At 42.6% G+C, this 15,482-nt stretch overlaps 1 protein-coding gene and 1 long non-coding RNA gene across 10 annotated transcripts in view; one reads left to right on the top strand and one right to left on the bottom strand.

The window, feature by feature from the left end:
* The window catches only part of LOC144577416 (uncharacterized), a 187,730-nt gene extending 177,618 nt beyond the window's left edge, over window positions 1–10,112 (bottom strand). For both annotated transcript variants that reach the window (XR_013521238.1, XR_013521239.1), the window contains exon 1: window positions 10,028–10,112. This is a non-coding gene — a long non-coding RNA (uncharacterized LOC144577416). The remainder of the gene's footprint in view (window positions 1–10,027) is intronic.
* The window catches only part of DAAM1 (dishevelled associated activator of morphogenesis 1), a 189,645-nt gene continuing 182,837 nt past the window's right edge, over window positions 8,675–15,482 (top strand). For 4 of the 8 annotated variants that reach the window (XM_078335038.1, XM_078335040.1, XM_078335036.1 and 1 more), the window contains exon 1: window positions 8,675–8,920. The gene's annotated coding sequence lies outside the window, so the exon portion shown is untranslated. The remainder of the gene's footprint in view (window positions 8,921–15,482) is intronic. The other 4 variants (XM_078335037.1, XM_078335041.1, XM_009006101.4 and 1 more) reach the window with 1 other exon arrangement.

Below are 15,482 nucleotides of genomic sequence, written 5' to 3' on the forward strand. Positions count from 1 at the left end.
GTCTTTACAAAGGCAGTCTAATTAAAGTGAGATCATTAGTGTGGGTCTTTTGTTAATTTTTTTTTTTTTTTGAGACGAGGTTTTACTCTGTCATCCAGGCTGGAGTGCAGTGACATGATCTCAGCTCACTGCAGCCTCAACTTCCCAGGCTCAAGTGATCCTCCCACCTCAATCTCCCAAATAGCTGGGACCACAGCCATGACCACCAAACCCAGCTAACTTTTGTATTATTTGTAGAGACAGGGTCTTACTATGTTGCCCAGTCTGGTCTTGAACTTCTAAACTCAAGCAATTTTTCTGTCTCAGCCTCTGAAAGTACTGGGACTACAGGCATGGACCGCTGCCCCCAGCCAGGATGGGTCTTAATCCAATATGACTGGTATCTTTATATAAAGGGGAAATTTGTTCACAGAGACAGACATGCGTAGGAGGAAGATAATAGTAGATGGCCATCTACAAGCCAAGGAGAGAGGCCTGGGACACATCCTTCCCTGATAGCCCTCAGAAGGAACCAAACCTGCAGACAGGGCTAGATTTTGGACTTATAGCCCCAGAACTGTGAGACAAATACATTTATGTGGTACTTTGTTACAGCAGCCCTAGCAAACCAATACACCACCTAGCATATGCTATAGAGTCAGATAACTATGGTCAGCAGAAATGTGTTTCCCTTTCCCTTGGACACTCATCCCTACCTGATGGTTTCTTCAACCATCCATTAACATTCTACTTTGTCTCCAACAGTTTATGTCACTTTCAGGACATGATCCCATTCTCTCAGAGAGGATGCCAGGCCTATACTAATAGGAAACATCAACCATAACATCTACCAATAATAAAAACAAGCATCTAGGCAGTTTGGCAATATGTATTAAAATCATTTATATCCTCCTACCCTGTATCTACTCTTGTTTTGAGACAGAGTCTTTCTCTGTGGCCCAGGCTGGAGTGCAGTGGCCTGACCACTGCTCACTGCCACCTCTGCCTCCTGGGCTTAAGCAATTCTTGCACCTCAGCCTCCTGAGTAGCTGGGCCTACAGGCAGTGCCACCACGTAGGGCTAATTTTTGTATTTTTATTAGAGACGGGTTTTTAACATGGTGGCCAGACTGGTCTCAAACTCCTGACCTCAAGTGATCTGCCCACCTTGCTCTCCCAAAGTGCTGGGGTTACAGGCATGAGCCACTGTGCCCAGCCCCTGTACTTACTATGAAAGACATAATCATAGCTGGGCACAAAAATTGAACTAGGTTATATCAGAGTTACTGATAATACCAAAAAATAAGAAGTGATTTGTTTTATAACAATTGATTAAATAAAAATGGTTATCAGCAAAGTAGTAACTACTCACCACAAGCCAGATGCCACCCATCACTAGCCATAGTCAGCTCCCACGTTGTTCTTCCACATCAGAGTGGATGGTGAGCCCCGGGGCCACATCTCCTTCCTTGAGCTGTTTGCAGACAGTGTTCCAAAGACAGCAGACAACTTTCATACTCTGACTATTACGGGTCGAATTGTATTTCCCCACACCCGATTCATATGTTGACTCATATGCTAGAGTCCTAACCCCCCAGATCTCTGAGCACTGGGGAGAAAAGAAGTATTCCTGCTTTCACAGAATTATTCCAGGGGTTTTATGCCAGGGTGGTGACTTTACATGCCATAGTGGCACTGACACAAGTCCATCTATGGGGAAAAATTTGAGGATAAGAACTTCATCCTGGCACATACAGGTCCTGGCATCTTGTCCATGGCAAATTCTGAACACAACATAAATGGTTCCAGTCTATCATCTGCACAGCCAGGCCTGAGTGGCTGGATGGCAAGCATGTAGTTTTTGGCAAGGTAAAGAGGGAAGGAATATCTTGGAAGCCATGGAGTGCTTTGGGTCCAGAAATGGCAAGACCAACAAGAAGATCACTGTTTCTGACTGTGGACAACTCTAATAAATCTGGCTTGTGTTCTTATCTTTACCACCACACTGTTCTTTCTGTAGCTCAAGAGAGTACCCCTCCATCCCAGCTGCTTGCAATGTCCATTATCTTTGAGCTCTTGTTGCAATTCTTTGAGTTCCATATTTTCCTATTCCCCTCTAAGTCTAGCTGGATTACAGAGTTAAGTTTAAAATTATAAAATAAAAACTAAATAACAAGAACAAATGGTTAGCTTCTCATAATAAAATATCACATAGCAATCCAAATGCTAATGATGTAAAAAAATCCAATGAGAGTGAAGATGGCGGGGAGTGGAGGGAGAAATGTTAATATTTCTCCCTGGTTTGTTGGCTCATGGGTAATGTTTATGGCCTTAAGTAGCAGTATTTTCTAAATTATTTACAAAGGACATGAATAACCATTATAATTAGAAAAATATTTTAAAATCATGGGTACAAGAATACAAAAAACAATTTCTTATGGAAATAATCTTAAGATAATTTGGCTTAGTTTTTAATTCATATACTTAATTTTGATATGTATATACATAAGTACACACAAATCTTAAGTGTACAGTATGATAAATTTTCACAAAATAAAGAAGCCACATAAATAGCACCCAGATGAAAAATTGAGCAATACTAGCATCCCAGAGACCTCTAATCCTCTCTTCTATTACTATCTCCTGAAGGTAACTGTTACTGTCTTCTAACACTATCAATAGCTTTACCTCTTTAAAAACTTTTATGTAAGTGGAATCATACAGTATATACTCTTTTACTCAATGTTTTTGGGTGAGGTTCCTCTATATTTTCACACATAGACATAACTTGTTAATTCTCATAGCCAGATAGCACAGGTTGGCAAACTATGGCTTACAGGCCAGCTGACTGCTTTGTAAATAAAGCTTTATTGGAACACGGCCATACTCATTCCTTTATGTCTATGACTGCTTTCATGCTACAATGGCAGCATTTAGTAGTTGTAACACAGATCATATGGCCCACAAAGCCTAAAATATTTACTATCTGGCCCCTTACAGGAAAAAGTTTGCCAACCCCTGCTATGTAGTATTATGTGCCTATGCCACAATCTATTTATCCACTCTACTGCTGATGATCAACTGTGTTGATTTTAGTTTGAGGCTATCATGGAGTTGCCAGATTTAGCAAATTAAAATACATACTGTCTGCTTAAATTTGAATTTCAGACAAACATTTAATAATATTTTTAGTGTAAGTATATCCCAAATATTGCATGGCAACCACAGGCTATATAAATATATGAATACTATTAACTATGAACATTTGAATAGGTGTCTTCTGGTGAACACGTATACACGACTCTGTTGGGTATATTGCTAGCAGTGAAATTGCTGAGCCATAAAGGACGTGTATTCTCATACTTAGCAAATACTAACAAAGATTTTTTCCAAAGAAGTTTTACCAGTTTAGTTTCACTAGCAGTGTAGGATTTGTTTCTTATCTTTGGCAATCCTTAGCACAGTCGGTCCTTTTAATTTTAACCAGTGTGAGGGGTATGTAGTGGTATCCCCTTATAGTCTTTATATTTTCCTGCTGACTAGGGAAGTGGAGCATTAGTTGGGTTATCTGTCTTTTTCATGGTGGCCAGTAATTTATTATATGTTCTAGTTTCAACTGGTGAATTAGAACAATTAGATCTCCTTTCTCTTTGTCTTTCCATTTGTTCTTTCGCTCTTTGGAATTTGACTTGAGGAAGATGAAAAAAAAAAGTGGGTTTCAGCATGAAAGAATCTAGCCAGTCATTAGTAAAAAAGTGTGTGGCACTGCTGTCCAATAGAACTTTCTGAAGTAATGGGAATACTGTGTATCTGTGATGTCCTGTATGGTAGCCACTGGCCTCACACAGCTGTTGAGCACTTGAAATGTGGTTACTGTGACTGAGTAATTGAGTTTTAAAATTTTATTGATTTTAATTAATTGAAATTTAAATAGCCACAAGAGGCTAGTGACTACAGAATTGAACAGTGTAGGTCTCATAGATGGGCTAAGAGTAAGCCAGTTATGAAGAAGCTGATACAGGAAGAACAGCTAAACTATGTCAAAGGAGAGTTTCTGTTTCTGAACTCCAAGGAGCTGTTCAAATAAGATTGGTCTGGAGAGAGCTTTGAGTGGCTAGGGCTACTTTCACCCCACCTCTTACTGTGCCTAACCTTACTATTGTTGCCATTCTCACATTTCTGTATGACTCCATCTCCCTTGTTCTGTTCCAATGCTGGTTTTTTGGTTTTTCTGAGCTCTCAAACACAATGAAATGAATCTCTTCCAAGTGACTAAATTGAATAGTTGGCTCAGAATGCTACAAAGTCCTCTCCCTTAGGAAGAACCAAGTTTTACCATTAAGATTCTGACAGATTTACCAGCTTTACCTGACACCTCTTGGGATGACTTCCAGGTTCACATTTTCTTCTTTTTGGGAAGACTCCCAGACACACGGGAATAGGTCCTGAGTGATCATATTTGAGCCACACAATCTTGTTTTGTTTGCTATTGGTCCATGGTTCAAAAACGTTCAAGTGTGTCAGAATCAGCTGGAGGACTTGTGAAGACACAGGTGGTAGAACCCATCCTTAAAGATGCCTTTCCAGTAGGCCTGTAGGTGTGGCCCAAGTATCTGCCTATCTAAAAAGTTCTCAGGTGATATTGATGTTGCTGGTCTAGGGATTGTACTTTAAGAACCACAGCTATAGATAATTAAGTCAGGGACTGTTGCCTGAGATAGGACAATCAGCTTCTCCCAGGACTCTGAAATTTGGAACAAGGAGCTTGGAGTCTGAGTGCTAGTAGGGCAGTGCTCTGGAAAGAAGATCTGAAAACTATCACTGTTTATCCAGTTCCTGTTTTTCTTGAGCCTTGATTGTTTTATCCTTTGAATAAATCCCATTACATTCTTTGTTTTGCATAAACTGGCCATAGAAAGTTTTTGTTGTCAGTTAAAGTGTTCCACTAAGAAAACAGAAAGGATTCGAAATAGTATTTAAAACAGAGATAATGTGGTCCAGAGAAGTGGCTATACTGTGATAGAAGATCTGAGAAGCCAAACACTCAACGCAGAGATTAGCAACAGCAGGAAGCTATCTCTACCCCTAGGCTGGAGGGACAAAGGGAGAAGGTGGTGTTAACAGGCCAGGGTGACCTGGAAGAATCTGGAACCACGACAGACCAGTTCAACAAGGAAAATGCTGCTGCCACTGCCAGAAACATCACCCAACGCACCTCTGTGGATGTGAAGAAATTCCCTAGCTTCTCATTTCCTCCTGCCTCCAAACTCCCAGCAGTGCCTCTCCATGCTGAGAAGCTTGGGAAAGGCTCCCTATGTTACTGAGGACAGTAGGGGGACCCTGAGGAAGAACTACATATAGATCTGAGAACAAGTCAAGGACTGGTGCTGTTCAACCCTGAATTTCTCATTTTAGTCTTCAAAGTACATTTTGCCTACTTACCAATTAGGCTGAGATAATATGTGCATGCTATATTCTTTTTAATAGTCTTTGTTAAGAATAAGAATTTTTAATTTAAATGGGTTTTTATTACCTTGTTCCATAATTAGTCCTGACATTTTTGAGATAATCTTTTGGGAAAAATTGCAAATGATATCAAGAACTAACATTTGTATAGTGCTTTTTCAGTATGAAGAATATTTTTACATGCCTCATATAATTTAATCCTCAAAAACCTCATGAAATATATATTATTGTTAACCCTATTTTATAAATAAGAAAACTGAGGCTCATAAAGAATAAATAACACAAATATGCAAAGTAACATGGATTACAAATAATGGAATGGCACAATCCCAAACCTGGGCTTAGCACACAACCTTGACTATTGTAAAACATCAAGCTATTGCATGAAAGTACACCCAAGGTTACAAACTTCCAATTCTTTCTCTCTGTTGATAACTCATTTCCTCCCTTACCTAAAACCCAATATCTAGAGTAAAACCTTGTAACCAGCACTGAAAGAGGTGATTTTACAAGATCAGCAAAATGCTTGGTGGGGCCTTCTCCCCACCCCCTACCTGGGACTGTCAATTAAATCTATTCCTAGAGGTCTCACGGGTTCCTAATTAACAGGTCATGATTATGGGATGAGGCAGGGCTTTTCTGAAGACCTTCAGAACAGCAGCAGTTATGTAAAATGCAAAGATAGAAAGTAAATAAACCCATTTTGACTGAGACTATCAATTAGCTAGACAGAGTGGGTGTTTTCATGAGTTATGAGACTACATGGCCACCTAGAAAAAATTAAATGCAAACATGTACAATGATTGTGTATGAAAGTGAATGACTGTGTGTACACAGTGATTGTGTAAGAAAGTAAGAGAGAGTGTGTGTGTGAGTTTCCCTCTGTCTCCATAGAAGTGGTTAAGCTTTCTCTGGTCCTAGTTCTACAGACTGTATTTCTGATGTTAAAGAGCCATCTTTGTTTCCCTTGGTTACCAATGAAACTGTGCAGGGATCAGTTCAAATCCATTACCACTTGCAGAGAATTTTTCCAAATACAATGCTGTCTTTCTGTATCTATTAACTATATTTATAGCTACTCTTTCTATATCTATTATCTATATTTATAGCTACATAAGAAGAACAGTTCATATGTGCACGTCTCTACATTTATGTGCTGACAATCTATTGTGTATGCTGTCCTTTATACGGAGATGACTATGTCACATGGCACATCCCTATAATATTGTTAAAGAGAATGGAATTTTTGTTTTCAGACAGACCCCATCCTCTCCTTCATTACTGAAGACCCAAGAGAACTTGCTGTAAGGTGATTTCGCCAATAAAATTACTACTCAGAGTGTGCCTCAATAACATACTTTTATCTGTGAGGATAAGCCCTGTCTTAACAGAGAGGCTCCAAATTCAATTTATTGACTCAATAAATTTCAGGCTCACTGATGATGTTTCCATCTAAAAGCTTTACACAGTTATAAAATTGGAAGATCCTTTAGAATCATCCCAGGTCAAGTTTCTCTCAATATTTTTCTGCCATGAACTGCATTACATTAAGTCTACCCATTAGTTAGAATATCAGTGCTTATACCCTTGGTCTGATGGCAAGGGGAATATTTATATTGTCAGGGTTCATTTAAGATACTATGTGAAGTAAACTGAGGACAGAAGAGTGACATTCAAAGTTATATTCTTTCAGTGGAGAAAAGTGGGTCTGGTCTGTAAAGAATAGGTTTGTTAAAAGAAAATCAGAATTCATCACTAAACATCTCCCTGAGCAAAACAAAGCATTTCCTCTCCCCTGAGATCTGCAACTAGTTTCATAAATATTTTTTCACTTGAACCCGACTTAGTGCTGCAGAATGAAAGGAGAAAATGAATAAGAAGAGTTCCACCAACACTTCAGTAGGGAGTTGTCCGAAATCTTAATTGTGAACCTTCTTTTTTCAAGATGCAGTCTTCTAGAGATTTTGCTAGTGGAACGGGTGTGTGAGTTGATCCTTATATGGGATTGAGACACATCAAATGTTATTATAATTTACATTTACAACTCGAGTAATTAAATGCATTGATTCTTTTCATATTAAGACACTTGGTGTTCACTGAAAAATGAAAAATGCCACGGAAAAAAATGTGTTAACAATACAAGCTGCCTAAACGGTCAGCATTCTGCTATAAATCTTTTGCTTACCTTTAAATAAACATTTAGGTATGTTAAGAGCAGGGCAATTCTTGCACAGCACGATGTTGTTTGGTTTAACGTCTTTATAAAAATATTTGAAAAGAAAGATATGGAAAATGAGGGGGGAATGTTGTGGACTTAAAAACACGTGTATACATATATACACAATTTATTAAAACTTTAGGCAAGGACGTTTTCGTCCTGGGAGTGGAGAGCCACCAGGGCGGGAAGTCCGCTGCAGGATGAACAAAAGCATGGCTGCGCGATAGTATTATCTCTGCAGCAGCAGCAGGCGCCCTGACGGAAGGTTACGGCGACTGTCTAGTCTAACACACCGCATTTCTGGTAGTGACAACCACCGTTATTGTCAGCTCAGCCGACTAAGTGGTTCCCTGCCTTCTGCCTGGTCACCTGGTCTCGGTTAAATGGGAAGGGGAAAAGAGAAACGTGAACTGAGCCAAATGGGGTACACGGAGATTCCTCCGCTTTGGGACCGGCGTCGCCCCATCCTCTGAGAGATGTTGAGCGGGGAAAATTCGAGGACCGTATTTAACCCAGAAACCAGTGAGTCCTTCGAATTAGCCGCTGCTACGCGTGGGGAAGGCAGAAAGTCTTAATCGTCCCTTCCCAGCAGGAGCCAAGAAAGCCCAGTTAGTTAGAGCCTAGCTGGACTATGCGAGTCCCGGGCCCCTCTGGGCCCTCAGAGCCCGCGCGGGGCAGAGTAGAGGTCAGGTCAAGAGGCAAGACTGCAGGGCAGCCCTCCTATTCTGCCGTGCGGTCCGCAACTCCGCTTCAGAACGACCACCGTAACACTGCAAAGCTCTAAAGCTGGGAGGGGGCGGGTCCTGAGGGGGCGGGAACAAGGGGCGGGGCAGAAGAGCCAAGGAGTGTTTCGGGAGATGTAGTTCCACGAGTCCCGACAGCAAAGCTTTCCTTGCTCGGCTAGTAGATGGGGACAACAACTCCCAGGAGTCTGCGCGCCCGACCGGAGCGTCCATGCGCAGTGGGAGCCACTTTGTATCCTATCAGGCGAGGAGAGGATGATGTCACCTGCGAGTTAGTAACCTACGAGCGGCTGTGTAGGAAACTGTTTAACCGGATCCCATTGTACCCAGAGTGCAGAGCCGCCTTTTCAGCATGCAGGGGCTGCTCAGGTAAGGGGGACGCGCCTCCTTGCCCGCCGCACTCATTCATTAAGTGGCAGCGCTCAGTGCTGCGGGGGTGGGCGTGCTTCCGTGGGCCAGGCGCTGGGTTCGCGGCGCGCCCTCCCGCTGCCTCCCCGGAGCTCCGGAGCCAGTAGGTAAATATTAAACCCGCCCTTCAGGTTGGGTCTGGGTGGGAATGGGACGGAGACAGCTTTCGGCTGCCAAGCTGGGGGTGGGAAAATGGCTGCAGCGCAACGCAAACCAAGGCAGCAGGGAGAAAGACGCCCCCAAGGACGGGGGTCCCTCCCTCCTTTCTTTCTAAGGCGCCCGGCTGGCCGGGGAGCCGGCAGGGTACCACTCGCCGCCTTGCTGCAGGCTCCCCGGGGCTGGGGCCGCGGGTACTGCAGCGGCTGCAGGGAGCTCCCGGCCCGGCGGGTCCTAGAGGGAGATCCCCGAGGCAGGCTTGGTGGACACGGCGGTGGGGACAGGGAAGGAGGGACTCGTGTACCCGTCCGCTTGCGAGCCGAGCCACTGGCACCCTCACTATCAGCCCCATTCGAAAGGGACGGAATGCCTGTAATTCAGACTAAGTTGGAGCTAAATGTCTCAAAACAGAGAGAAGGAAAATCGGGCGTTGCGGAGGGAGCGCGGGGTGTTGGCGGCCGGGGAGGCTGCGCCGCCTGCTAACCCGGTTGTGAGGCGTCGCAGAGAGCTCCTGCCGCCAGTCCCTCTCGGGAGGGCGCATCTCAGTCCCCACGCTGCCTTGGCAGAGAGCACCTGGGATGGGGCGAAGCGCCTACCCTGGAGCCCTGGGCCAGGAGGTGGTGGCGCGGGGGTGGAGTGTCGGATAATCTAATGATTAGGCTCCCTGTGGGGCAGGAGGGCTGGATAATCGGGTTTACCCAGCTGGTGCTGAAAGCCAACGGCTTGTGATCGGCTTGCCTTCTGACTGGAGACGTGCGCCAGGCCCAGATCTCTCAAAGTCCTCTGGATGTTCTTTCCCTTTACCTAATACCTTCATTTGTTCGTTTACTTGTTCATCAAACCCTGCTAAGATCTCAAGTTGTTCACGGACTGGCTTTGCGGAGTTCTGCCTCTCGCCCCATAACATATTTAGTGATGCCTGAACTCCATTCCCCTCTCCTGCATCTCCACTTTCTGGAAAGCATCAAGAGCAAATGCCACCCGTGACCATTTTGCTCTCGTAGAGCTGGTAGTTTCTTGAGATTCGAGAAGGACCCAGTGAATTGAAGCGGACTTGCCTGCAAGATGAATCCCGTTGCCATGGCGACTCCTGCCTTCGGAATCTTAGCTGCTGCCACTGCTGTTTCGATTCGATGTGGCTCTGCGGGCAGCTGGGAGGGCGTGGCTAGTGGGTGTGGTCAAACGCCCGCCCCGGCCCAGCTGCTTTCTCCTCCTTGCCCCCTTCACAGCCCCAGGACTTTCCCCTTTCTCTCCTAAATAGCTTGGACAGGGTTCTAGATCCCTTTCCCTTCCCCGTGCCACACCTGGTCACGCCACCTTCTTCCCTGAAACTAATTGTTTGGCGCCTTTTTCCTGAGGCAAACTTTGAAAATTATAATTTGAAAAATCTGTTTCCTCTTTCGGGCAGCCACATGATTTCCCCAATAAGGTCATTTATTGTGTTGGAGGCAGCTTTGTCTTGAAGGGTGCCCTCCCCTCTTCTGCGTAAAGAGAGCTCTCAATTTGCTCTAGGTGCAGCTGATTGGAAGTGATTAGGGACAATTAATAAGTTGGAAGTCACTGCAGTCCCGTGTGGTTTTCATAAGCTCTAAAGCCAGCCTAGAGGGTGCAGGTCTTTGAGGGCAAAGCATGCCGGGCCATAACTAGGAGCCTTGGGTCCCACTCTGGCTCTGTCAGTCACTTGCTGCTCCAGGATGGGGTTAACCCTTTTACCTCTGAAGACCTCAGTCTCCTCTTGGGTAATGTGGGGAAAGGGTATAGAGGGTTTCCTAATGTTAATTCTAGGTGCTATAGCCTATGACTCTTAAGATACTTGGTCATTGTCCTTTTTTTTTTTTTTTTTTCCCCTCAAAGTAATCTGAAGTTAAGGATTTAAACCTAGCTTCTAATACTGTGCCATCGGGTTGTATCTCTGAGCCTTACTTGTATGGCAAAATAGCCTGGTTCTTCATGGCAACCCTTCAAAGTGGACAGGCAGCTGTGTTACTATTTGTAATACTGTTTATACCACCACTACTATTATTCCAGTATCTGGACTCTCCTAATTATACTTTAATATTATAAATAATTGTTTAGGCTTTCCCTTTTTATAGATTCCTAATGAATGCAGTTATTTGTAATTACATTAATTGTAATTGACTTACACAAATATTTTGTTTCCCCTCTGCTTGCATTTTATACCAATGTGCATTATCACAGATGTTGCAATTATTGGGGCAAGTGTGTATATGAGAGTATATATGCATGTATATCCATAGTCAGTTAAATGCATGGGATTGCTGTATGCTTGGTGGTTGACAACTTACCATCTTAAGTAGGTGGCTACATCCCCATCTGGAAACAGGATCAGAAGTTGTTACTTTTTATTTTATTTTTCCTGGAACTTATCATTAAATGAAAATTCCCAGCTGGGCATGGTGGCTCAAACCTGTAATCCTAGCACTTTGGGAGGCCAAGGCAGGCAGATTGCCTGAGCTTAGAAGTTTAAGACCAGCCTGGGCAACACAGTGAAAACCCATCTCTCATATTAAAATACAAAAAATTATCCGGATGTGGCGGCGTGCGCCTGTCGTCCCAGCTACTGAGGAGGCTGAGGCAGGAGAACTGCAAGAACCCCGGCGGCAGAGGTTGCAATGAGCTGAGATCACACCATTGTATTCCAGCCTGGGTGACAGAGCGTGACTCTGTCTCAAAAAAAGAAAGAAAATTTCCTTAATTCTTCTGCTTGTCTACCCTACTAGATTATAAGCTCCTTGAGGGCAGCATCTTTGTCTTGTCCTTTTCTATCTCCCCAGCATTTAGAGCAGTTTGTTCATTTGTAGGTCTTTAATAAATATTTTTAAAATGAATATTAACTAGCAGAACTATGATTGGAGATCCAAGGTCTGTGTTATTTCCACTGATAGTTCTGTCATCCGTGGTAATATTCCTCTAAGCTTTCTGCCAAGCAGTTTCATTTCAGCATAAACCAAACTTGTCTGACTTAAAAGGCTTTCTGTGTATTTGAAATAGACAGATGAATTTCCTAACTATTTACTTTTAGAATACATTCCCTCACATGGACTCTTTCTTTCTAGTTACAATTTATTACCCCTGAACCAGGCATTTCTAGATTTCTCTCAGTTGCACTATATTTGGCCCAGATAATTTTCCCTGGAGGTGTCTGACACTTGAAAAGGGACAGAGACCAGGACAAAGATACCTAGAAGCTTTTGCCAGGCCACCAGTGTCTCCCAGAAGAGCTGGGAGACAATAGTCCTCTCACCTGAGTCAGAGCCATTCTGTAAACAGGATCAGTAGTCTCAGGCTGGTTGATGTGAAAGAAATGTGAAAGAACATTTGCCTGATATTTGTAACGTTACCATCCAGTAGTTGGATTCTGTGGGTTTTCAGGAGCATACATTAGTGAGGAGGTATGATAATGAAGAGGGTGTGGTGGGTCACATACTTGGGTGTTGCTTACAGGGGCTCAGTGAGTAGGTGCTAAGGAATTTGAATCCTGGCTTTCTTGTTTTGTGGACATGTTCTGGGTGTTAAGACGTGTGTGTGGTTTTATTTGAGCTACATTGTTTAAAAGGCTGTTTTTAGTGTTGGCACTATAGTCCTTAAAACAAATAAGGTGTTTACAAGCAAACCAGTTCTGATTGAAAGTGTTTCATTTTGTAAATATTTGGGAAATGTCTAAAGAGAAACTTGAGGTCTTCTGTGAAAACACTTTAAAAGTTGCAGCTATTGGAGCAGAGGAAACATGCTTTTCCAACAAAGCTTGGTATCACTGAGTGCCCTAGGTGTTTGGTTCAGGAAACAGAGTTTGTAACGGCTGTGGGACCCTCCCTGGCTTCAAGCCATGCTCTGGTATTTCCAGTGTTAAGTCTATCCTTACATTGCTGAAAACCAAGCAAGGTGTCCAACTTGGGTTAGCAATCTTGTTTTCTCTATAGAGGGGACACCAGTCAAATGAAAGTTCTATATTCTGTTGTGATTTTTTTCCTCTTTGGTTGAGGAAAATGGTGACTTATTTTGGTTATTACAATTTCTAACTTGGTAATAGAGATAATCTTCTAAGTGAAGAGCTATCTTAAATACACACAGCATCTGTTGTAGTGGTTTCAAGACCTCAAAGTTTAGAGGAAACTGACTGCACAGGTACTATTTAAGAAATTGGTACTGAGAGCATTTTCTGTATTTTTGTATGTGGCTTGGGGATAATGTCTGGTTGGCAGATCAGGCTAGGGTAGATGATACCTCTCTTGAAAATGCATTCACTTAGCAAGTGTACTGTCTTTTATGTAGACTGTATTATTTAGAGTGGCTGAGGCTGCTGATAGAGACCAGCATTGAAGCCTGAATCTGAAGTACACCCCCCTTCTCTGAGCTGTCACCTTGTTTGTACTCCCACTGAAAGAGGGACAGATGAACATGAGATTCAAGTAGATTTTGGTGACCTACATTTCACTGAAGCAGACTCTTTTTTTTTTTTTTTTTTGCCGAAAGAATAGGTTACCTTTTAATTTTCTAGTATCCTTTCCACTGTTCTAGGGGCATGGGAGAACAGAGCATTTCAGGGAGAGTTTGCATTCATAGAACATGTAAAAATGAACTGACTGTTAAGTCCTAGAAGCGCAGCAGGTATACAGAGCCTTCCCCATCATTAATCTGGTGTTACCAAATACACCGTCAGCTTTGGCGAGCTTGTTTTCCTCATTGGTGTCTAAGCGTTCTTGTTTTTTACTGCCTCTGACTTTCTGCAGTAATGGCTGTCCACCTCTGGAATATGTATCCCTCTGAGTGTCTAGATTCTCTTGTGCTTTCATATCTAGCTCAGGTGCCACAGCTTCCAGGAAACCTTCCTTGTCTGTGCCTCAGCTTTCACCCCCGCTTCCATCTTAGAGCACTTAGCCTGACCGTACAATACTTACAGTCAAGTGGTTACTGATAGTGTATGTGAGGTGCCTACCTCATGCCAAGTCCTTTCCAATGCTTTCCATGGGTTACGTCATTGATTCCACACAATTATACAAGATAGGTATTTTTATTGCTGTGTTTTAGATGAGGAAACTGAGGCATGGAGAAGTTAAAGAACTTGCCTAGCTCAGGCCACACAGCCTGTAAATGGCAGACCAGGTTAGGGACCCAAGCAGTCTAGTTCTTTATACATCTGCTGTTGCCTGGCTTCTCACTTTGCTGCATGTTATTCATATCTCTCTGCAACTCGAGTTGGGGGAATCAGCTTCCTTGTGTCTCTTAATTCTCTGACAGTGCTGGGTCAGTATGTCGTGGGTTAATTGAGAGTAAAGTGAAGCCTTCATGTCATGGGTTCTTATTTTCTGGGACAGAAAATGTTAGGTGAGATTAAAAATGTTGCTTTTGTGTATTTAAATGATAAACTAATGATACAACTTTGGAGCTCTCTTTTGCTGTGTGAACAATAGAGAAATTATTTGAAAAAGGAAATGCTCTATATTACAGCTCTAAATCTATTTGGAGCCCATCCAGCATTAGACCCTATTTGTAAAGTGAGATAACTTTTCACTAGGTTGAATCCCTCTTCTGATAAAAGATCTTCTCACCCAGAACAGGGCCACAGAAGCCTGCATTGAGAGTTAAGAGGGCCTGTAATTTCTCAGCTTTCCTCTTCCCTATAGTCTTTTAACATAAATTGTGAAAGCTCTTTTGAAAAGAAAATAATGAACACTTGAGCGGTAGTCAAGCATGTAATCTAATATTGGATAGCCTTAGATATTAAAATAAACGTTTTCCCCCCTCCTCAGAAGAGAGACTTTTATTTATTTTTACAGTGGAGCAAATTTGGTACAAAATAAACAATTACAATTCTTTTAAACCATAGCCATAGTTGTGAATTAAATGGGGAAAACTAGGGAAGCAAGTTCAATTTCCAGTGCAGTTGGTGTGATTTCCTGACTTACAATAGATCTTTTCCTTTTGGCTTAAAACTAGATATTGTGCCACTTAGACAATATTTAATGAAGACAATTGACTAAAACACAAGGAAATAATAGGAAAGCTGTGCCTTAACGGCATATTGCCAGGAAGGGAAACATGAAAACAAAGGCTTGTTAACCATTAGGCTACACAATCATAACATTTACTGAACAGACGTTGACTTCGGAAGCTTTTTTTTTCCTTAATCATTCATCTTGTTATACTTTCTAAGTATGTCATTCACCTTTAGTAATAACCTGAGCTCATTCTGTTCTATAAATTACACCAGCATTTGAGTTTTAAGGCTACCTGTATTTCTGCTGGCACACAATTAAGGTCACCTATTAAACTGGTCTTTGTCCTTTTTATGTCTAAAAAAAATACCTGCAGTGTGATTGGAAAACATTGCCCATCTGATAGACTTCCTGACTTTAGGCTTACAACAGTAGATAGCCCAGATCCTAGCTTTGGGCATTGTTGGAGTAATACAGATGCCCATCTTTTATTTTCTGAGATGAGTTCTTATATTCTGGCTTGTTGGCTAAGCTCAGTTTGTTAGTGACGCACAAA

Source organism: Callithrix jacchus, chromosome 8 (genome assembly GCF_049354715.1).
Source record: "Callithrix jacchus isolate 240 chromosome 8, calJac240_pri, whole genome shotgun sequence".
NCBI classification, from domain to species: Eukaryota; Metazoa; Chordata; class Mammalia; order Primates; family Cebidae; genus Callithrix; species Callithrix jacchus.